Source organism: Triturus cristatus, chromosome 11, assembly GCF_964204655.1.
Source record: "Triturus cristatus chromosome 11, aTriCri1.1, whole genome shotgun sequence".
Lineage (NCBI taxonomy): Eukaryota > Metazoa > Chordata > Amphibia > Caudata > Salamandridae > Triturus > Triturus cristatus.
Genome location: NC_140594.1, coordinates 12,234,880 through 12,260,182, shown reverse-complemented (window position 1 = coordinate 12,260,182; position 25,303 = coordinate 12,234,880).

Below are 25,303 nucleotides of genomic sequence, written 5' to 3'. Positions count from 1 at the left end.
CCTCTTTGTCTCGCTCTTCACTCATTCTCTATCACTCACTCTCCTCCCTGTATGTCTTCATCATACAAGATCCACATTGTCTCTCTCCCTCCTTCACTCTGTTGCTCTATCACTCACTCTCCTCCCTGCGTGTCTCCATCAGACAATCTCCTCTGTGTCTGTCTCCATCTCTTCCTCTCTATCACTCACTCTCTTCACTCACTCTGCTCCCTGTATCTCCATCATATAATATCCTCTTTGTCTCACTCATCACTCATTCTCTATCACTCACTCTCCTCTCTATGAGTCTCTATTAGATGATGCCCTTCGAGTCTCTCCTTTACTTCCTCTCTATCACTCACTCTCCTGTGTGTCTCCATCCCAAAATATCCTCGCTGTCTCTCTCCATCAATCATTATCTATCACTCACTCACTCTCCTCTGTGCGTGTCTCTATCAGACAATATTGTCGTTGTCTCTCTTTATCACTCTCCTCCCTGTGTCTCCATCATATAATATCCTCTTTGTCTCCCTCATCACTCATTCTCTATCACTCACTCTCCTCTCTATGAGTCTCCATTAGATGATGCCCTTCGAGTCTCTCCATCGCTTCATTTTTATCACTCACTCACTCTCTTCCCTGTTTCTTGCTTTGTTGTTTCCTTCCCCTTTTATCTTTATCTCTCGCACTCTTTCCTTCCGTTCTCGACCACACAAAGGTCTCTTCTCCATCACTTATGTCCACTCCTGTCCCCATCATTCTCTTTCTCTGTTGCTGCCTCTCTCTGTTCATCACTCCCTCTAGTCCGTCTCCTCCACCCACCCTGTACTCACTCTTTTTCTCGATCACTTCCTCTCACACTCCCTGTTTGTCTCCATCCATCCCTCTCCGTCTCTCTTTCTGAGTCCCTCACTTCTCCTTGTTCTCTCCCCGTCCCAATTCTTCGGTGCCCTCGCTCCTGCAGTCTTTTATGTCATTCCCTCTATCTGTAGTTTTATTCCCCCATCTCTTTCTTCATCCTGTACATTCTCTCATCAGTGCCATCTCTTCTATCTGTTTCTCCTTTATCCGCTCTTGGGTCTCGACCTTTATTTCTCTCTTTCCTTTCTACAACACTCTCTTCACTTTCTCTGCACATCTTTCCTAAGTATCTATTTTTATTCTCTCTCCCCCAATCTCCCTCTTCGGTGCCTCGTCAGGGGCAGTAAGCGCTATATAAATACAATTACAGTGACTTCTGTAATGGGCGGCCGCTCCCTCTCTCTCTCTCTTTCTCTGCGTTGCTGTCTCCTCTCCACCTCTCTCTCCTCGCCTCTCTTTCCCTTCTTGTTCTACGTCAATCAATTCCTTCATGCTCTTCGGGACCTCTCTTACCTGCCTTCTGTTCACTGATCACCCTCCCCAGGCTGTCTCTTTCACCATCACCTCCTCTCCCCTCTCAGACTTTCCCATCCTTTTCTCCCCTCGAAGGCTTCACCCTCGATCTGTCTCTGCATCTCGTCCTCTCCACCGGCTCATTTCAGGACGTGTCCACCCGCTCTACCCTCCTCGCAGCCCCCCGCTCGAGCTCTCGGACGAAAGTACTGTGCTGAGGGGGCCCCCTGCAGCTCGGGGCCTCCCCCGGACTGCGGGGGCTGCGGAGTCCTGTGTTACGGCCCTGGGGGGGGGGGGGGGGGGGGGGTAGCAGGGAGCGGGCGGCCCGGGAAGGGGCAGAAGCTGCCATCAGTGTGACTTCACTAAACTCACAGAGGTTGTGATAACTCCAAGCAGCACAGAGAATAAATGCGGCAGATGTGCGCAAGTCGAGTTCGGCGAATTCGTCAACTGCGCCTCACCATAAAAAAGTGTCTTGAGTTGTTTTGCTCTTTTTACAATCTTTGTTTCCATCACACCTCAGAATGATTTTAAAAAAGCGCTTTATTTGTGCTTTCTTAAAACTGCGGATATATTTTGCAATATTTGCACAGTTTATAGGCATTTAAATTGTATTGTGACCCTTGACCCTGTTTACAGGTCAGGCCACTCCCGACGCTGCACAGCACCACCTGTGCGTCCGTGCCTCCCAGCCCCGCTGCCGTAAGTTCGCCGCCCTTGGTCTCCTTTTGTACACCTGCATTGTTAATCGTTTCCCTTAGTTTTTGTCTCTTTCCTTAACAGCCGTGCTGTTCCTTATTTACTAATTGCTTTTTGACATTATTGTATTTGTGTCTCTGAGCCTGCATTCTTGTTCAGTTGTTTTCCTCATTTCTGTATTTGCGTTTCTTTGCCTTTTTTTCTTATTACCCCCGTAAAGGCGCACCTAAGACAAGCCCGTCTGCACCCGTCCGCGCCTGGACCGCACCCAGCGCCAGAACTCCTGGCCCCCGCGAACGCCACAACGCCCGTCTCCGCTACGACGCCAGCGCACTCCACGCACTCAACACCGGACGATCACACACCTGCTTCCTGGCCGCCCCGAAGCGCACCCAAGTACCCTTCTCATGCTGGAACTGCAGCTTCTCCAGTATCCGATCCGCAATCCACCCACCGAGAAAGCACGCAACTACCTCAGATGCATCATACTCAACATCCGCTCCGCCCGCAAACACGCTGTCGAACTCTGGGACCTACTCAACTCCAGCTCCCCAGACATCGCCTTCCTGACTGAGACCTGGTTGAACCCCTCCTTGGCACCCGACATCGCCATAGGCATCCCTGAAGGCTACAAGATCACCCGGAGGGACCGCACCAACGAAACAGGAGCAGGAATCGCCATTGTCCACCGGAACACTCTCAGAGTCTCGACCAGCACCGATAACATCCTCAGCACCACCGAACACCTGCACTTCCAGATTCACACCGATCCCAACACCACCCTCAGAGGAACCCTCATCTACAGACCCCCCGGACTGCGGCCACAGTTCAGTGACTCCATCGCCGACTTCGTCAGCACACACGCCATCGCCTCCACAGACTACATCCTCCTCGGGGACCTGAACTTCCACCTGGGGAACAACAATGACACCAACTCCACCACCTTGATTGACAACCTTGCCAACCTCGGACTCAGACAGCTCGTCACAACACCCACCCACTCTGCCGGCCACACGCTTGACCCCATCTTCTCCGCAAGCTCCCACGTCTCCTTCAGCCACACCAGCAAACACCATTGGACCGACCATCGCTGCCTCCACTTTACCTTCAGGAAACCCACCACGCACCACCGCACCCAACAGATCCCTCGCCGATGCTGGAGCAAAGTCACCGAAGACCAGCTAGCCACCACCCTCTCCCGGAGCCCACCCGCCGACCCCTCCGACGCCGACACCGCCGCCCGCAACCTCAGACAGTGGATCGACGACTGCGCCAACACCCTTGCCCCGATCAAGAAACCTTCCAACAGACACACCAACAAGAAAGCCAAGTGGTTCACCGAGGACCTCCAGGCCTCCAAGCAAACCTGCCGAAAACTAGAGAAGAAATGGCACCGTGAACAGACACCGTACAGTTACACAGCCCACAAGAACGCCACCCGCAGACACCATCACCTCATCAGATCCGCCAAAAGGGCCTCCTTCAAAGACCGCCTAGACAACAACGCACACAACAGCAAAGAGCTCTTCAACATTGTGAAGGAACTCTCCAACCCCAGCTCCAACACCAACGACATCCCAACTTCGCAAGACCTGTGCGAATAGCTTGCCACCTTCTTCCATTGCAAGATCGCAGCTTTAACGTCATGACCACCCCGACAGCCACTGAGACCTTCGACCCCACAGCCACCATCCGCACTGATCCCCTGCTCTAGACCAACATAAACGACGACAACACCATCAAAATCATGAACACCATCCACTCCGGCTCTCCGTCAGACTCATGCCCACACCACATCTTCAACTGACCCGCTACCTCGAGGAGAACAGCATCATGGATCCGTGCCAGTCCGGGTTCCACAGCAACAACAGCACCGAAACTGCCCTCATCACCGCCACCGATGACATCAGGGCCCTGCTGGACAACGGCGAAACCGCGGCCCTCATCCTCCTGGACCTGTCAGCCGCCTTCGACACTGTCTGCCACCGCACCCTACGCACACGCCTCCACGACACTGGGATTTGAGACAAGGCTCTGGATTGGACCACCTCCTTCCTCTCCGGCAGAACCCTGAGCATCTGCCTCCCCCTTTCCGCTCCAAAGCCACTGAGATCATCTGCGGCGTACACCAGGGCTCATCCCTCAGCCTGACTTTGTTCAACATCTACATGGCACCGCTCGCCCACATCGCCTGACTGCATGACCTCAACATCATCTCCTACGCCGACAACACCCAGCTGATCCTCTCCCTCACAAAGGACCCCCTCACCGCCAAAACCAACCTCCACGAAGGAATGAAAGCCGTCGCCGAGTGGATGACTAACAGCCGCCTGAAGCTGAACTCGGACAAGACAGAAGTCCTCATCCTTGGCTCCACCCCCTTGGCCTGGGACGACTCCTGGTGGCCGACCGCACTGGGAACAGCACCAACACCCACCGATCACGCACGCAACCTGGGATTTATCCTCGACTCTACTCTCTCCATGACAAAGCAGGTCAACGCCGTCTCGTCCTCCTGCTTCAACACCCTCCGCATGCTCCACAAGATATACAGGTGGATTCCCACCGAAACAAGAAGAACGGTCACCCAGGCCCTCGTCAGCAGCAGGTTGGACTACGGAAACGCCCTCTACGCAGGAGCCTCGGCCAAACTCCTGAAACGACTACAACGCATACAGAACGCCTCTGTACGCATGATCCTCGACATCCCTCGCCGCAGCCACATCACACCCCACCTGAGAAACCTGCACTGACTTCCCGTCAACAAAAGGATCACCTTCAAGCTCCTCACCCACGCACACAAGGCACTCCACAACACCGGACCAGCATACCTCAACAGACGACTCAACTTCTACACCCCCAACCGCCAGCTCCGCTCCACCATCCTCGCCCTCGCCGCCGTCCTCCACATCTGAAGAGCGACCTCCGGCGGCAGATCGTTCTCCCACCTCGCCGCCAAAACCTGGAACACCCTCCCCATCCTCCTACGGTAGTCCCAGGACCTGCTAACCTTCAGAAGACTACTCAAGACCTGGCTGTTCGAGCAATAGCAGCATCCTCCCCCCCCTCCCCAGCGCCCTCACGGGTGAGTAGTGAACTTTACAAATGTTCTGATTGATTGAGTTGGAAAAATATGACATCTTTTAGCATCCCTTTCACACCAACAAGTTTGCCTCAAAGTTCACTTTACAAATTCGTCTCACTCTGCAGCCAGAGAAAAAAAATCGCCTTTTTCCATGTTAACAGAATAAGCAGCCGTTTGTCCGAGGACATGCCTGACATTTGACCTCTGACTTTTAATGCACATAACATGTGACAAGATAAGATCAGAATCAAAAAGCTGCCACACCCCAGCGCTCATTGGCAGAACCATCCTTCGAGGAGAAAAACGTTTTATTCAAAGACACATTCGCAAAGTCTCTTGGCGAGTAATTTTGTACTCAGACTAAGGCCTTATTTAGAATGTTTTGGCATAGGGCAGAGCCGCATGCCTTCCTGCTGCGCTGCCCGACCTCAAAAGAAAAGGGCAGGAATGCGCTGTCGCTACCAGATACGGCACACTTCTGTCCTCTTTCACAGCACTGGTGACCAAATGGCTGCTGTGCGTCAACGCAGGCACCCTTGCACCATTGTGCAAGGGTGCCTATGCTAAAATCAGGTTGTTTTATGGGTTAAGTGACAACCTCCTTCACAAAACAACCTTTACGCCTCCCCCGGAAAGCATAGGTTTTTGAAGCATTCCCAGGTTTACGCCATGTTGTAATTCTGGAGATTTGTCCAATGCCAAGGGTGTTGCGTGGGAACACCCACCGTAACTCCTCTCCATCGCAGTATGAGGAAATGCAGCGACTTGTGCTGCGTTGCCTCACACCTCATCTAGGGTGCCATGAAAAGCCACACAGGGTGGCTTTACATGGTCTCCTAAATATAGGTAAGCCCAGTGCGCTGCTGCATTGCCATAAAAAGTGACATTCTGGCAGCACACTGGGCTTGTAAATAAGCCCCCAGGGCCTAGGATGACGTAGGTAGGGCAGCACTGTGGCAAGGAACCTATGGGCCCTGGTGTAAGTGAGAAAAAAGGCCCCTCTGACTGCTGCTTGGCTATTAAATACAGCTATTATCAGGGCTGAATGCCCCTGACAGGGCTCTGGACCCCGGTGCCACTGCACGTGCTGCACAATGGTAGCTACCTCCCAGAGTCAGTCTTGTACGAGGAGAGAAAGACGTGCAGATGACGCTTCTTCATGACAAGAGGCCACAGGATCACTAGTCCCTCTTTGTCTCCTCGGTTCTGGGACCAGGGCGGTGCTGTCTCATCCCAGCCGAAGCGCTGCAGTCGGTTCTTGGCGCTGTGCCTGTGCCGGATATAGGAATCCGTAGGAGCACAGGCACAATGGGGGCAAGGACATGCAGAATCCCCCCTTATCAACAGTCACGAGGCCCTACACAACGAACGGCAGTGTTGGCATGCGCAGCAAACCAACATTTCTGACCTAAATCTGAATTTTAGGGCGTGAAGCTTTTCTACCTCAGACATCCTCCCGCTTTTTGTAGAGGCTCTTATAGGAGGGTGAAAAGCCTTTAATGCAGCAGGTTTCCATGGTATTGTCACCTTTCAAAGACTGAACAAAAATTGTGCTCAAAGGAGGTGCAATGCATGAGGTCTCTTATCCTAAGAACAGCCACCATATGGAATCTATAGGCCGTAGATGTTAATGCAGAGAAAAACCTCAGCGTCTTCAAGTACTGCCATAAAAGGGCGGGGGGGGGGCATTTGACACAGTGCTGCTCTGCGTCAAAGGGATCGGGCAGGAATGCATCATATTTAACATTATACAGCACATGCCTGCTCTCTGTCTGCGCTGGTGCACAATATGCTGCCTACAGACAAAGCAGGCATCCTTACACCAAGGCATGCATGCTCCATGCCTGTGTTGCAGGCAGGAAAAACACTCCTCTGAGACTTTTTCCCCTTTCTAAGTGTGCTGCACAGTGCATCACTCTCAGAAAGAGGAAGCAACGAGGAGGAATAAAGATGTTTCTCCTCTTTGCGCCTCTGTTGGGGAGGCGTACAATTCTGATGCATTCCCAGGTCTACCACTCTTGGTAAACCGGGGAATTCGTCAGAATACATGGTGGATGCATGGGAACACCCACGCTCCACCCATGTAACACGCTCACCGTGCAGTGTAATGCAAGGAAGCAACTTGCACTGTCTTGAGTTACACTAGGGGGGCATATTTATAAAAAACACCAGCAGAGCTGCAAGCCATCGCGCTGCGCTGCGCTGTGAGACAGGGAAAGGGCAGCAGTGAACCATATTCAAGATAATATGGTATTGTGCATTCCTGTCTTTTCCCAGTGCTGGGGCACAATGTACTGCCTAGCGTCGAAGCAGGGACCCTTGCACCATGGTGCAAGGGTGTCTGCATTGCAGGCAGGTGTGTTTTGTGCAGGAAGGATCACCTTCCTGCACAAAAACAATCAGATCAGGCATTTTCTTCTTTCTATGATTTCTACAGAATTCAGCACACACGGAAGGAGGAAAAAAAGAAGAGAAATAAAGATATTTCTCTTTGTTACACCTCCCCTGGGTAAGCGTAGCTTTCGCTGCGTTCCCTGATCTACCAGTAATGGTAAATGTGGGAATGTGCCAAAATCCATTGGTGTAGCATCGGAACACCCATGCACCACCCATGGAATGCCTCCCTGGGGCAGAGTAATGCAAGGCAGTGATTTGCGCTGCCTTTGTTACTCTCCATTTATCAAGCCACTCATAGCCACGCAAGGGGGCCTTTCATGGCTTGATAAATCTAACTTATGAGTTCCGTTGCTCTTGCGCCCCGCTGCGTAGCCCAAGATTGACACAACTTATTGGTAAATGTGTCCCTTGATTTACGAAGCCACACAGGGGGGACTTGCGTGGCTTGATAAATTTCATTGTAGGTTTAGCATCACCCTGCGTCGCCTTGCATGGCGCAGGACGACGTAAAACCTATGATAAATATGCCCCTCGATTTTATAACCAATACATGTTGTGGCATGCTGCGCTCGCAAACACGTTGGGAGGCAAGGCCTGTTCACTTGTGACCTAGCTCCCCAGTGCAAGAGTCTTGCGTCAGTGTGATTGATAGGCAGACAGACAGACATAAAAAGTCCTCATTGCCTGAAGGTGCCTGGGGGAGACAGAGAGCAGAGGGTGGTGTGTGATTTACTCCATCTGTGGCAACAGCCGCATGCGGCATACATCATGCTGGTTTGGTGTGCCACAGTATGCTGCCAATGGGCAGACGCCTCTCTAAGAACAAACAAATTACTCTGGAACAGAGATTGTGTGTCGGTAAATATGTCATTTAATGTCAATGCTGACAATCTGAGACCACCTCTTGCCAGTGGCATCATTGGAACTAACATTACCAGGAGCAGACCCAGAAAAGGAACAGGAGCAAGGGGCACATGCTTCTCCTAGAGGCATAAAAGGGTATTACTGGTCCTTGGATAACTGACAATAAATGCTACTAGTGTCTCAGGCCTGCCACCGCAGCCTGGAGTGCAGCATTAAACTGCCATTTAGACCTGGCAAAAAAAAACTTTTGCCCAATTTAAACCTTCCTTTTTAATACTTATAAGTCACCCCTAAGGTAGGGCCTAAAGGCTCAGAAGGCAGGTTTCACAGTATTTAAAAAGTAAGACACGTATTTAGGTTTTACATGTACTGACAGTGAAAAACACCTAACGTTTTCCATTCTAGCCGGGCTATTTCTCCCATTGACTAACACTGGTGTACATTATTACACTTAGGGGCCGATTCCGATTCCGGCCGCAAAACGAACCGACCATCATGGACCGGGAGACCGAATACCGAAAGACGCGGACCAGCGCCGTATGACCCGTGCAGTACGATGCAACGCGAGTGAATTACAACCGACATGTACGGAATACAAGCCGTACGACCGAGCCAGAGGAAAAATAGTGATCCGGCCGGAAAACCGACACGATTTTCACCGACCGACATGAACCCGGAATGAACCCGACCGACCCGTACCCGCTGATGAATACAGGCCCCAGCTAGGCCCGCAGGACACAAGGGTTCGCTCTCCTGCAATGGAATCTATAAGGAAGTTGGCACGGAAACTGCAAAGTACAAAGACAAAGTTTATTAACCCTTAAGGGTGGTCCTACAATCCATACAACACCCTTCAGTATTGCATAGAGTAGCACAAAGAACTTGCGTACACGGTCCCCTTTTATACACAACAGAGGGGCTCATAAGTGGGTGGATACAACATGAGGCAAAGAATATTACCTTTTATGGTCATTTTCGATACAGAATCAATATATGGGCGGAGCTGACACACTCCTTGAGCCCGCGAAAACATGGTCAAGCAAGGACTAACTGATAACAGATGTGGTCAAGTCTGGGCATGCGCCAGACGGACAAAGGAGCTATTTATAGACTGTTACTAGGCAGATTGCAAGAGCAACTAACACGCAGATAGGACTCTTCTCGTGCTACGCACGTGGGCGCATGACAATACAAAATGGAGTCCGGACTTTAGTCAACATAACGAAAGAGACTTGGTCCTAAAGGGGAATTCATGTCTTTAGTGAATGCTTAATCACACCGTCGTTTCAATTTACAACAGACGACCCTTTCAGCATTTACTGAAGACATCCGGTTTGTTAGGATAATCATCGTATATGTCAATTGTCATCATTTCTTCTACTTCTTTAGCTAAATGTTTCTGATAAGTGACATCGGCAATAGCTTTCTTATCAGGAATACAGAATGATACACATAAGGAACAGAGCAAAGGACCACATTGGACACAAATGCAACAAGAAAACAGAACTGCTACAATAATACAGAGACCAGTTAAGACCTTCCACCCCCAAGCAGTGATCAATGCCCAAAACCATCCAGAAAAGGTCCAAGTGCCGTTTTCTGTATGGATTTCAGCTGCAATTTTATGCAGTTTATTAATAGCATTATAAACTGACGGCGTGTGGTCAGGGATAAACACACAACAACTACTTCCGATAATTTTACAAGCTCCACCTCGGTCAGCTAACATAACATCTAACACCATACGATTCTGCAATGCAACAATTCTAGTAATCTGTAATTCTTCCGTAAGATTCCCAAGAGCAGCAGCGGTTTGGATTGTCACAGCCTCTACCACTCTTGTTAACCTTCGAACTTTCCTACTATTTAGGGCAGCTCCAACAAAGAAAAACAATCCTAAATTAAAATCAATATACTGCTGCAGACTAGTGTCAGTCTGATCCACGTCATCAATTGATAGAGTACGTTTGTACCTATTTACAGTCACATTATTTAACAACTTCAAATCCTTATGATAAGATGCAGGTGCTAAAAATACAGGGGCAATAGAAACGCCACATAACATACTCCAGACCAACCGGCTGGCAAACGGTAATAACCTTTATTTCCACATACGAAATATGTATTATGGGATGCTAAGAAGGTACTGTTATTCAATCCGTCGATATTTAGAATAGTGATGCAATCACTAACACCAACAGGAATATAACCCACACTCTGGACACACAGGTCCGCTTGAGCTTGTGCCACTTGAATCACAAATCGGTCTTTCCCCACAGTGTCTCTGGTGTTCGTGAAAATATAAGGAATCGATTCATTGTCAGGTCGATACTCTTCCCATTCCCAAATTGGCCCATTCGCTTGCGGGTATCCATCTTTATCCTGATGACATTCCCTATTAAGTCTGAAGAGTAATCGTCCCACTGTAGGTTTCCGGGTGGCAAAAAGCAAAGTGTACCATGCTCTACAAGAGCCATTATGAGAGAAAGGAAGAGGTATGAATGGCGTTCCTCCTTTCTTCTGATGAGCTGGCATCATACCGCATATCCAACAGTTCGTGGCATTCGTGGCAACGTGGGTATGATGCAACATCTGGATGAAAGTGTTATTCAAATAAGACTGACGATGCTTCAATTCTTGATACGTAAGGGTATAAAAGTAGTGCTCCTCAGGCACTGGAGTAGTCAACACAAGTAACTTTCGAGCAGGAGTCACATCCTCCACAAACCATGTGGCTATCCCAACAATAGCTACTGTAAGCATAAAACCTGTTGCACAAAGAATTTTCTTTTTCTCCATGTCAGAATAAAGAATCAATATCTTCCTAAACTAAAAAGTTTGTCAGAACTCTTCCCCTTGGGCAGCGGTCGATTTCTTCACCAGCGGGCCAAGACGGGTGTCGCTACACTAATGCAGGGCTGATCCCCCCCCCTTGCCTCATTGGCTCTCCGTTTCACTAACCCAAGGGCCGTTCTGACAACATGTCCTGATACTGAAGAATTCACTTCCTTGGCCTCAGATGATATCGCTTTCCTCCAGGAGTCGCGTGATCCGGGAAGAGCTCCTCAGTGTCGTTCGGTTCCACAGCACGGCCTTTCTCTGCAGTCAGAATTTCTCGTTGATCAGTCAATACAGCAGGCTCCACCAATCCGGGCGGTACTTTGCGACAGTGCAGGGAATGGATCCAATTCTTTCTGTTGGAAACCCGCACAGCCGTCCTCGTTGCAAGTAGGACCTGCTCAGGACCAACCCATCTCGGCTCCAAGCTGTTCGTCCTTTCAAAAATCTTCACCATAACATAGTCTCCAGGCCGGAGACTATGTCCTTCGCCGGTGGACCGATCAGGGAGCGCCTCCCGGACCTGTTGATGAATAGAAACCAAGTTATCCGTTAACTGTGCCAGATAATCATTCATCATTACACAAGGTACATCATACACAGCCTTAGGTCTTGGTGGACCCCAAATATTCATTGGGCGTCCGAAAATAATCTCGTACGGTGTAAAACCGGTTCGAGAGTGCGGTATCGATCTAATTGACAATAATGCCAGTGGCAAAGCATCTGGCCAAGTCAAAGATGTCGAAGCTTGGATTTTAGCGATCTTGAGCTTCAGTGTACCATTATACTTCTCGACTAGTCCTGCAGACTGAGGGTGAAACACTGCGTGGAACTTCTGGGTGATGCCCAGACCCTTCAGAACATACTTTATAACATCCGCTATAAAGTGGGGTCCGTTATCACTCCACAGAAGTCTACACACGCCATACCGAGGGAAGAACTCCTTCAATAGCATCTTGGCGGTAGTCATTGCAGTATTGTCTTTCGTAGGGTATGCCTCAACCCATTTGCTAAAGGCACAAACCACTACTAGAACATACTTCAAATTGTTACAGCGCTCAAGCTGGATGTAATCCATCTGCAAAACCTCAAAGGGTGCAGTAGGTGTCACAAATCCTCCTGCTGGAGTTCGAGTACCATTTCCTGGGTTGTACCTCAGGCAAATCATACAAGTCTGCACCACCCTCTTTGCCGTGCTAGCAATCTCTGGATGCTCCCAGACTTGGGTAAGCAATTTTACAATTGCGGAAGCTCCAACATGTGCTAGCCCATGTGCCATCTGAACCATAGGCTGTACAAAAGCCGTGGGTAACTTCCATATATCCATCTGCTTATTTCTCCAGCAACCCTCATCATCCAATTCTCCCTCACTGGACCATTGCTCCCGTTCTTTATCAGAAGCGGTCCTCTGTACTTCTCGCACTTCTTCCTTCGCATCGTGCCATCTTTCTACCTGCGACTTCACTACATACATGACAATAGCACCGGGCTGCATCGCAGTCTCCCGTGCCACCCGGTCTGCTAACGCATTCCCTTCTCCAACTTTATCAACTACTTTCTTATGGGCACTACATTTAATGATAGCAATTTTCCTCGGATATGTCAGTGCAGTCAAAAGGTTGTGAACTAACTCTCCATGCACTATTTGTACTCCATGCGACGTTAGAAACCCTCTCTCCTTCCAGAGTAGGCCGAAATCGTGAGCTACTCCGAAAGCATAGCGGCTGTCTGTATAAACATTCACACAAAATCCTGTACTGAGCTCACATGCTCGTGTTAATGCTATCAGTTCCGCTGCTTGAGCTGATTTCTGTGGTATGCGTGCTGTCTCCACTATTGTTTGCAGTGTTGTAATTGCATACGCTGCTGAAGTCGTACCGTCTGGTAGCTTCAGGCATGATCCGTCCACCCACAGTTCTCCATCTACATCTGGAAAGGGCGTATCCTGGAGATCAATACGACCCTTTGTTTGTTCCTCAGTCACAAGAATACAATCATGTGCTTTCCGTGCTTCAGACTGAGTCTCGGGGTATGGCAACAATGTGGCCGGATTTAACGTTACGCACCTCTTTAACGTAATATGAGGAGCCAAAAGCGTCAGCTCATATCCCGTTAAACGGGCACTGGTCAAATGCTGCGTCTTTGTCTGATTAAGCAGGGCATCAACAGCATGGGGGACTAATACCAACAGCTTATGAGATAACACAATTCCCTCGCTTTGGCGTATTGACACAGCTGTCGCCGCAACCGAGCGAAAACAACCAGGCAATGCTCGGGCAACAGGATCAAGTACAGCTGAAAAATATGCACAAGGGCGCTGATTGTCGCCGTGCATCTGCACTAAAACTGATAATGCGCATCCATCTTTCTCATGCACATACAGCGAAAAAGGTTTGGTATAATCAGGGGTCCCTAACACTGGTGCTGAACAAAGGGCCTGTCGTAATTGCTGAAAAGCAGCGTCACACTCATTTGACCAAGGAAGCGGAATAGGTGTGTCTTTTGTCAAAAGGGCTAATAATGGCTTGGCTATGTGTGAGAACCCTAATATCCATTGCCTACAAAAAGAAACAAGACCCAAAAATGCACGCACGTCCTTCTGCGTGGAAGGCACTGGCGTGTCCAAAATTACTTGAATACGATCTGGTGTGAGTGCACGCCCCTCCTTAGACAAAAGGTGACCCAGATAAGTCAACTTTGGTCTACAGAACTGCAATTTCTTCCTTGATACTTTGTGATTGCGGGATGCCAAAAAGGAAAGCAAGGACAACGTACTCTTCTCACACAACTCCGGAGTGTCAGCCGCCAACAAGATGTCATCGACATATTGAATGAGGGCGACACCCTCGGGCAGAACAAAGGAGTCCAATTGTCTTTTCAAAGCTTGACTTTAAATGCTAGGGCTTTCTGTGTAGCCCTGAGGAACTCTACAAAATCGATAAGACCTATTATTCAGAGTGAAACCAAAAAGGTATCGACTATCGGGATGAATAGGAATCGAAAAGAAAGCATTTTTCAAATCAATGACTGAAAACGTCGTCGACGTAGGCGGGACCAAAGTAAGCAACGTCGTGATATCAGAAACCACTGGATATTGAGGTATCACGACCTTGTTCACTTCTCTCAAATCAATGATAAACCGATAAACTTTGGCATCCGTATCCTTTTTCAAGATGGGTAGAATCGGACTGTTACAGACGTTGTAGGGAACTTCCTCCACTACTCCCACCTTAATCAATTCCTGCACAATCTGTATAAGGGCCTCCTCCCCCTCCTGAGAAATACGATACTGCGGGAGGCGTGGTAACATCGCCCCCTCCTTGACACTAATATGGACAGGCGGAATCACCATCTGTCCTACATCGGTATCCGAAACGGCCCACAAAGTACGGGGAAGAGTTGCTAACACGGTATCCTCTGCAACCACACACATCCGTTCAGACAAAGGGTGATTATCATTTAATATCACACGCACACCGGCGGGGGAACAGCGGATCGTAGCTCTGAAGTGCTTTAGCATATCAAGACCCATAATGTTGTCCGGTGTGTTCGGGGCAAGCAAAAACGGACAGGGTGCAGAAAAAGAATCAACCTGAAATGTGAGGGGCCGAGAAAGAGGGCTTCGGGAGAGTGTACCATCAAACCCTACCGATGTAACCATTAAGCCAGATGGGGGAGCCCTCGGAACCAATTGTTTAGACAGCGCACTACGAGTCGCTCCTGTATCTACTAGGAACTGATCAGTAGAACCCAAAACCTCAGCTGATACATAAGGACCCTTCTGATCAACCGGCACCTCAACTGATTCTAACCCCCATCCAACGCATTCCTATGCATGCTGAGAATCATGGTACCCAGGGCGGTCAATCCCCGACACTTGATACTGGTTTTGCCGATCAAAGACATTAGGTCTATCCCGGTGCTGCCCGGCAGGGTCAAAACGAGTGTGATCGTTAGAAGTCCCTCTAAAATTCGAGAAACCCCCTCTACCTCTCGGGCCACCCTGATTATGTCCCTGACGCGAAGCATGCAACGCCGGGCAATCCCTGGCCCAGTGTCCCGATTGCTTACAATACGCACATTGATTCCTATTCAAATCAGATCGGCCCGAGGGAGGACCATAAAATCCTCCCCTACCTCTATTGACACCCCGACGGGGCGGACCATACACTTGCGCTAACACCACCTTCGTTTTTAAATCTTTCGACTTCTTCTCCTCCTGCCCCTTCGCTTCTTGCTCCTGACGCTCATAATACTGAGCTATAGTCAGGAGGGCTGTCGGAGACGCCGTCGACCAAGAACTTTCACTCGCCTTTAGGCGGGCCGCTATTGCCGGTAATAAATTCGCCACATATTTATCAGCAAAAAGGTGCCGACCCGTATCATCCGTAAGGGACTGACCACTAAAATCATGAAACGTCTCCTCAAAGCGCGTAAAGAAATCTGCAACTGATTCGTCGGCTTTCTGCTTACACGAGGCTAACATGTTCCAGTCAATCTTTTTAGGGGGGATGATTGTCTTCAGCTTAGTCAGAATAGCAGCGGGGAGATCTAAGATAACCTGAGGTGGTTTCTGCGCGGGCTTCCTCTCCCTATCCTCATCCTCAAGCTCAGACCACCGAGCCTTAAAAGCGGCAACATCGTCCACCTTCCGCACAGATCGCCACATATCGGGTGGTAAAATAAGCCCAAAGAACAGATCTATATCTGCTAAGGTCATAGTACAAGAATTCAAGGCCCCCTCGACTTCTTCGTAAAAGGCCGCTGGATTCTTGCGGGGATCAGGCAACGCATTCTTTAATGCCATGACGTCAGCCCTATGCCAGGGAGTATAAACCCAATTGTACACAAAATATCCCTTAGCATCGGCGGAGGTAATATCCGAACTAGTTCCCGCTCCTTTAGGAGGAACATACAAAGGCGCCGCCTCTCGCATTGGTTTAGCATGCACTAGGTCGCTCTTATCTGAGTGGGAGGTAGATGATTGGTCATCACCGACATGTGAAGCCGACTGCTTTTCCTCCTCTGCTTCTAGGCGCGCTCTCTCTTTAAGGTCATGCGCCGCGTCCCGTAATGCAAACAGCCGTCGAACCGCATCAGGCGCCTTAGAGGGAGAGAAAACACCATTACGCAATGCTTTAGCATCTGATACCACGTCAGCAGGCTCAAAAACGCTGGAATATTTCCGGAAAGCAGCAATCACTTCATCAGAAAAGTGGCCCAAAAAATACAACTTCTCTCTATCCTGCCACTTCTCCCAAGAATTCAACAACTCAGCAAGGGATAACTTGCCCTTAAGTGCACGATAGGAAACTTGCCGAAGCTCACCCATTCGGTCAACCGATAACATGGACCGCGTGTCTACCTTACCCGACACTGATCCAGAATCCTGTGGCCCCGGGGCAGACGCGCCAACATAAGGGGGCGGAGAGCGATCTAGTAAATAAAAATCATCGTCAGGATTATTAAGGACAGGATAAAGTGACTGACGGACAGCATATTGACCCGAGACTTGCAACCTACGCTCTTTCTCTTGTCTCTCCGTCTGTTCTCTTTCCTCCCGACGCTTCGCTTCCTGTGCTCGCACATGATCATTCTTCCGTTGCTCTTTATCAAACAGCGCTTTCTCACGTTTCTCTCGCTCACGCACTTCCTTCACCCATAATCGCACACATTCAAACATGTCTTGACGAGCACGCCGTTTACACATACACTGTTCCACATACTCAATCTTACGCATATCAAACGACCCATACAAAGGCCATCGTAACTCAGGATCCTTTCTGGTGTATTTCCTCCATACTGTGCTGTACATTATAGAGGAAAGACCATGCTTCACATACATATCCCTATTAGGAGTCCCCTCTGGGGGAGCTGGAGCAGATTCCTCGAGGTTTAACCGGTTTCCAAAGCAGCAGCACCACTTACGGAGTGCGCTAAAAGCAGGCATGCTCAAAAATAATGCAAAATATGCAGTATTATCAAAAAAATGGCACTTAAACGTTGTGCCGTTCAAAGTTACACAGCTCCGGAGAAATATCTCCACATTACCTGCCTATATGTGTTGCAACGCATATATTCTCACAATAATCAATACAAGATATGACCGGTCATCACAAATCAAACTCAAATAGCCAAACCGGCTTCAAAAACTCGGAGCAAGTACCGTACAACGGTTCTTACCAATCAAGAGTCCAGATTTCAACTGCCAAGCTCCAAAATTCGCCCAAACGGCTGTCACGGCAGGACCGACAGAAGAGGTCTCAGTCGAGGACCGGCGCCACCCAGATGGTCAGCTCGGAAGGGAAGGAAGAAAACCTCGGGATGCCAGGACTAAAGTGCCTCTGGCAGTGATCACATCCCCGGCCAAATTCCTCACCTTCTTCACGACCAATCCTTCGAGCATCCGAGTCGCCGATGAGCCCCACGTGACGGGCGCCAATTGATGAATACAGGCCCCAGCTAGGCCCGCAGGACACAAGGGTTTGCTCTCCTGCAATGGAATCTATAAGGAAGTTGGCACGGAAACTGCAAAGTACAAAGACAAAGTTTATTAACCCTTAAGGGTGGTCCTACAATCCATACAACACCCTTCAGTATTGCATAGAGTAGCACAAAGAACTTGCGTACACGGTCCCCTTTTATACACAACAGAGGGGCTCATAAGTGGGTGGATACAACATGAGGCAAAGAATATTACCTTTTATGGTCATTTTCGATACAGAATCAATATATGGGCGGAGCTGACACACTCCTTGAGCCCGCGAAAACATGGTCAAGCAAGGACTAACTGATAACAGATGTGGTCAAGTCTGGGCATGCGCCAGACGGACAAAGGAGCTATTTATAGACTGTTACTAGGCAGATTGCAAGAGCAACTAACACGAAGATAGGACTCTTCTCGTGCTACGCACGTGGGCGCATGACAATACAAAATGGAGTCCGGACTTTAGTCAACATAACGAAAGAGACTTGGTCCTAAAGGGGAATTCATGTCTTTAGTGAATGCTTAATCACACCGTCGTTTCAATTTACAACACCGCGATGTACGATTAGCGCAGTATGATGCAATGCGTGTAAAACCAGACCGACTCACATGGAGACCAAGCCGCACGACCGACACGCACAGACAACCCGGCACACAAGCAATAGAGACCGCCGCGAACGACGTGTACCAAACACAGAAGACAGGCAGCGTGAACGAGGCGGAGAAGCCCGCACGAGACAACAGCAGCGTCCGTTTCCTTCACATGAACGGCTCCTTCATGCCTACAAAACACAAAGGAAAAAACACAAAAAAGGACCGCACAAGCAATGACTAAGCCAATAAATACCCCCCAAAAAACCATGGGACAAAGACACACCCACAACTCCAACTATATAAAGGACTACAATCACTACCATCATCCCTTGCAAACAGGAGACACAGCCAGCAGCAAACACCAGTACACAGCAACCACAGACACACTCACAACTCACCCATAACACAACTCACACACCATCAGCACCTCATACAAAAGCACACACACATACACACAGCAAAACCAACACCAAACCAACATCACTTGCACCCTCACACACACATCCCCCACCACCACCCATAACAATGCCTCCAAAGAAGAATCCAAAGTTCACAGATAGTGAGTTAGAAGTGCTGGTAGACAAGATCATCAGAGTAGAGCCACATTTGTTTGGTACATTGGTTCAAAGGACCCCCATCTCACAGAAAACCAAGATGTGGGCGAGGAATGTGAACAAGGTGAACGCACAAGCACCAACATTGCGCACAAAGGACGATATCCAGAACCGGTGGTATGACGTGCGCAGGAGGGTCAAGAAACTCATCGAGAAAGATCACGCCCTGAGTTTGCGCACTGGCGGTGGCCCTCCTGCCAAACCAGTCTACTTCAGGACCTGGGAGGAGAAGGTGCGGGACATCCTACCACCAGGGAACGTCCATGGCCTAACAGACATCCCAGAGCCTGGTGAGTACACAAACAACATAACCAAGATTGTGTGGCAAGGGGACAGTGAAACCATGCACCGCAAGCAAAGCTACACTAACCAATAGATAATCAACCCAAGATGTGTATGCCAGTGACACAAACACAATACCTGCCATCTCATAGTGACTGGGGACTGTGTCATGACATGCACTTACCTACACACAAATAGAGCAAGCCAGTGGCACTAAGCCAAATACACCCAGCCAGACAGTTTGCCACCACAAACACACCACCTCACAGTGCAGCTGACTGTCAGGAAAGAATAGTGGGGATGTAGGTGAAGTGAGTGTAGACAAAAGCATGATGGGGCCTGTAGTCACAGATAATGCCCCCCCTCCTGAGTGGTCCATCAAGACCCCTCTGAAACATGCCCACATCACAGGGAGTGGAAAATGACTGACAAGATGGCTGACACTGGCTCCTGCTGTGGGAAGCACAAGGCCCTGCTAGGGCTTGTGTGCAAATCAGAAGCAGGACACCACTGACTGACATCCTGAAAGACAACTTGCACGCCCTACAATGGAAGCACGTTTCATGATGGGAAGGAGGACTGACAGCCCTGACCATACTACTCAGCATGGGGAGACCCCTCCAACACAAACTTCACACAACTCACCGGGTACAATGCATTGACACACACCTCATTGAAATATCAGCAAAAGATACCCCGTACTGGGTGCTGCTGTGTGAAGCACAAGGGCTCACTTGGGACTTGTAGACAAACAAACACCAGGATTTCACAGTCAGCCGTCTTGCCATTGATGTCACACCCTCTCACAGGGAAGCAGAGTCAAGAGGGAGGAAGCATGGGCATGCTGGGAAGGGGTGTGTAGCCAAGAGTATGATGGGACTCGCAGTCACAGACAACCTACACCCACCCACATGGCCCTGCAAGATCAACCTGAACCATACTTGCCCCACAGGGAGTGGGAAGGGACTGACAAGATGTCTGACACTGGGCTCTGTCGTGGGGAGCACAAGGCCATGCTGGGAAATGGCCAACAACAAGATCAAACTCTGTCTGTGACAAGCTGGGAAAAAGCAGTGTACAGGCAGGCATCTGTTTGAAAAGTAGAAAATGTCATGTTTGTGAACCAATGAACCTTCCGCACCGCCATGTTGTGTAGCATGCAGCAGACCAGTATTATTTTCCACACCTTTGCAGGCTCACATGGGAGGGCCCCTCCGGTCTTGTCCAGGCAGCGAAAGCGGCTTTTCAGGAGGCCGAATGTCCGCTCAATCACCCTCCTGCTCCGACCATGTGCCTCATTGTAGCGCAGCTCGGCTGGTGTCACAGGGTTCCTGAGGGGTGTCAGCAACCACGGCATGTTGGGGTATCTAGAGTTACCTACACACACAAAAATAAACAAGTAGCTGAGTTTTGTAGGAGTGCGGAATTCAACACTGACAAACACACACAATGAGAAACAGTCAGTACACACCGACAAGCCAGGCACGCAGAGCTGGCATCTGTGACATCAGCGTTGCAATGTGACTACTCCTCATAATGTAGGCATCGTGCGCCGAACCAGGGAACCGTGCACTCACATGTGTGATCAACATGTCAGCAAGACAGACCACCAGAGTATTGATCGAATGGTAGTGCTTCCTGTTCTGGTATGCCTGCTCATGTGCCTGTGGTGCTATCAGGGCAACATGTGTCCCGTCAATGGATCCAATGACGTTTGGCATCCTCCCCAGTGTATAAAAGGCATCCTTAATTTCAGGGAGTTCATCTTGGCTTGGGATCTTGATATACAGTTCGAGGAATTGCAACATCCCCTCCAAGACATCGCGTAGCACACGACTAAACATCGTTTGCGACATCCCACCAGCAGTAGCCACAGTGCACTGGAAGGTACCGGTAGCACAGAAGTGCAGGGCTGCCATCACCTTCACCTCTGGGGTCAGTGCTGTAGGGTATGTCCGGCGAGGTAGCAGATGTGGCGCCAACTGCTCCGCCAACTCCTCAATCAGTGGCCTGGTGAAGCGGTACCGTCTGATGCTGTCGCGTTCCTGCATGGTTGCAAGGTCTGGGAACGGCCGATGGACAGCTGGTGCCCTGCAGTACAGAGATGCACAAAGGAAGATTGTCAGTACATCCACCCATGTGTCCATGACCACGATCACCATCACATGCTAGTTCATGACATTACACAATTTACTGAGGTGTGTGCTGTTGGTCATGGACACATATGTCACCTACAAGACCACCACCTCACATCTCAATTCCACATGTCCACATGAGTGCCATGTAGTTAGGCCTGGGTTAAATTTCCATTCCGCTCGCGGAAATTGCGATAATTTGACATATTTGCGTTCCGCGGAGACCGCGAAAATGTCAAAATTTCCACATTCCGCAGCTTAGCGATAATTTGTTTGTTGCTCGCGCTGTAAAATAATACATTCTCGCGCGCGCGCGATCGCCTTACCTGAATCCCCGCGTTCGCTGACAAGTTTTCCCAATCCGGTCGCGTTCTCCACGAGATGTTGGATTGTTGGTAGCCATTTGCGCTGTCTCGCGACAGTTCGCGCCCTCAGTAATGTCATTGGTCGCGCGATCACGTCTTTCTTCTCGCGATCATGCACCGTGAGAAGAGTGAAAACAAGATGGCCACGCCTGCGAGCAACCGCATGGGTAAGTTGGCGAGCCGCGACCACGCAGAAAATACCGTGAACGGGCGGGAAAAAAACTTCCGCATCTTCGCGATATTTCCGCGTGTTTGCGGAGATTTTTAAAATGTTCATGATAATTTGCGAAAGACACTTTCGCAAATTCCGCCCACCCCTACATGTAGTGCAATGGGCTAATCATCTGGCTGTGTCACCCAACCTATGTGCTGCTGCAACGTTAAAAATACCCACCCCAGTGACAAATGAGGACTCATATCTCCCAGGCATCACAGATCTTTGCCATGCTGAAACCCAGGCTCCCTGTATTGCCATATCAACACAGCAAGGGACATGGCGTAGCACGTACACACCTGAAGGCAAGCGTACGTCCCACAGGTAGTGGCCACTGTTCTTCCTGCCGGCCCTACATGTACGTCTCTTAGACACACACCCCATCAAGGTTGATGCATATACCACATGGATGTGGAGACTGTGGAGACTGTCACCCATTGGTAACATGTGATCAGACACATCTGAGACACAACATGCACACAGACTGTGGGTGCACATCAGTATTGGGGCTACAGGTCTCACTGTGACGTACATGCCATCACTCCCAGGACTCAGGGTGTATGTGACATGTCTTAAACATATCCAACCTGACACTGTGGCCTTCACTCATGCCCATTACTGTCCAATTGCACATCACAGTGCTAATGTGCACAACACACAAAGGACTCTGCCCCCATGTACACGTGCACAGCCTGGGAGTGGCTGCACAAAGTGCCAGACAAAAAACAGCTGTGGCCCCCTCAAACACCCAGGGAATGCAGCCTCACATGCCATGGGACACTGTGTGGCCAATGCTATTGTGTGGCAGGTGTGTGCAGGTGTCCATGGCCAGTATATGTGTGTTGCATCCATCTAATAGTCACACTAATGAGGTCCGACGCAAGTGACAATGTGTACGCATTGCACGGGTCATGACCGAGTCGTGCGTGCGCCTTGTCATTGAATCCAATGAGGTCCGACGCGGGTGACAATGCGTACGCATTGCACAGGTCATGACCGAGCCATGTGTACGCATTGTCATTGCATACAATGAGGTCCGACGCGGGTAACAATGCGTACGCATTGCACGGGTCATGACCGAGCCGTGCGTACGCATTGTCATTGCATACAATGAGGTCCGACGCAGATGAGTATCATGCATACGCGTCGGACAGGCATGGTCCGAGACAGGCGTATGCCTTGGCCATTGAATCGTATGGAGACGGGTGCATGTGTATATTCAAAATACGCGTTGTACAGTCAGTTGAACGAGCCGGGCGCACCCATTGGCTCAGGAATGTCATGGAGACGGATGCGGATTCAAAACTTGTACGAGTTGTGCACTGGAAATTCAGTTGAATGCCTACAACAATGTTGCAATTTCAAGTGTTCCATGAAGGTAAAGATTTTAACGATGCGGAAGGCATGTACGAGTCGTACTTTTGAATGGATTGCCCAGATTCATAGGATGCAACCGTATTGGACCTATCACTTGGGACACATGGCACAGAGTCTGCCTCTGCAGCACAGATATAAGGCTGGCTGGCCCCCAGGGAGCTCACTTGCCTGCACTACATGCTACTGGACCATATCCCTGCTACCACTGCTGCTGTCTTTGCATCCTCTGGCTCCTGCTATGGCACGTACACTGGAGAGGGCCCCAGCCTTCACTGAGGAGGAGAAGCAGGCCCTGCTGGACGGGCTCCTTCCAGAGTACAGAAAGCTCTCTGGGACACCAGGGGAGCAGGTGAGTGTGCTGTCCACTGCCTTCCTAATTATGCATGTTGTCTGACTAGCAGTACTAGCAGTGTGTACACCAGTGGCAAGCATTCTCACTGATTACTTTCATCCACCAAAGTGTATAGGTACATGTAATGAATAGTTTTCATGCTGCTAAAGTGCATTATTGCAAACTTAAACTATCCAGGCATTGTTAACATGTCAGACATGCATGTGACTTTTCATTCCCCCATGGTTGCACTACCTGTGTAATTTATTTCCCTTTGTGATGATGACATGTATATCCAAATGTGTGCAGCACAAATATGGGGCATGTGTGTTAATGTACTTTTCACTTTGTCATCCTCACAGGTTGATGCCCACCAGAAGCAGGAGATCTGGCTGAACATCGCCCGGGCTGTTCGTTCTGTGGGGTTCTACAAGCGCCGGATCCGCAACTGCCAGAAGAGGTGGCAGGACCTTCGCGGCTGGACCCGGAGGATAGCTAGAGTCCAGCTGAAGCTGTCACCTCCACGCAGGAGGGGCAGACACCGGACCCTGACTCCCCACATGCTCCGGATACTGGCGGTGGTCTTCCCGGACCTGGATAGGCAGCTGAAGGCCAGACAGCAGCAGGAAGGGGGTAACTCCATGCCTGATCTGTGTACTATGTCTGACATGCAAATAGCAGTCTTTTGTCCTGGTCACACTTCCACATTACGTAGGTCTTGTAGTCCCAAACTCAGCTCCCTCATTTGTGTGATGCACCCTCCTCATCTGTTCCACAGATGTTGCCCCTACAGTCTGTTGCTTGTGTCACTAGGGCACTGTGTCCCTGCAGTCAGCTATGTATCAGGTACCAGTCAGCATCAGTTCCCGTGACTCTGTTGTGTGTTTCATGGGTGGGTCAATTGTTTACACAATGCCTGAGATCTGACATGTGAATTGTGTGTGCCCTTGAGATGTGTACCAATTGCTGGTCTGATTTGCAACATGTTTCTGGTGTATTCAAAACAAAACCATGCAGCAGGGGACTCCAATTTTTGGACATCAGGAGTATGTATATCAAGTATGTCACACTTGCTTAGCCACCTGACTACTGTCCGGGGCAATACACTGTTTCACTTAGTCCTGCCCAGTCATGCCCCCTCAAGGGCATTCAGAAACACTCTGTAATCCCACTCCTATGTATGAAATTGCAGGTTGTGCTTAGTGACATGTGCCCTCAGGTGTCTGCCTCTGTGTCATTAGGGTGTGGCTTGTTGCTACGTGCAACTGGGGTGTCCATGATTCAAGTCAAGTCAAGTCAATAAACTTTATTCGGTTGTGCGAATTGACAACCATAAAAGCATTTACACTACATTTAAAAAGAACACATTAATACATAAAGATAAAATACAGTTGTAAGATAAGCAGGTGAAGACAAATATACAACAAGCATTCAGAGTATTTTGTGGAGTCCATTATAAAAAAGAGGTAATAGCAATTCATATATTATTTTTATCCTTCCATACTATTTCTAAATTTTACTGCCAATTTTAAAAAACTACATAGATACAAGGTATATTCACAACTTAATAGCTGTAGAAAGTGCAGTGCAGGACGATATTGTATAAAATTTAGTTTTTTCAGACAGGGTTTTAAATATAGATTCCTCGGTACAGTATAAAAGGGACAA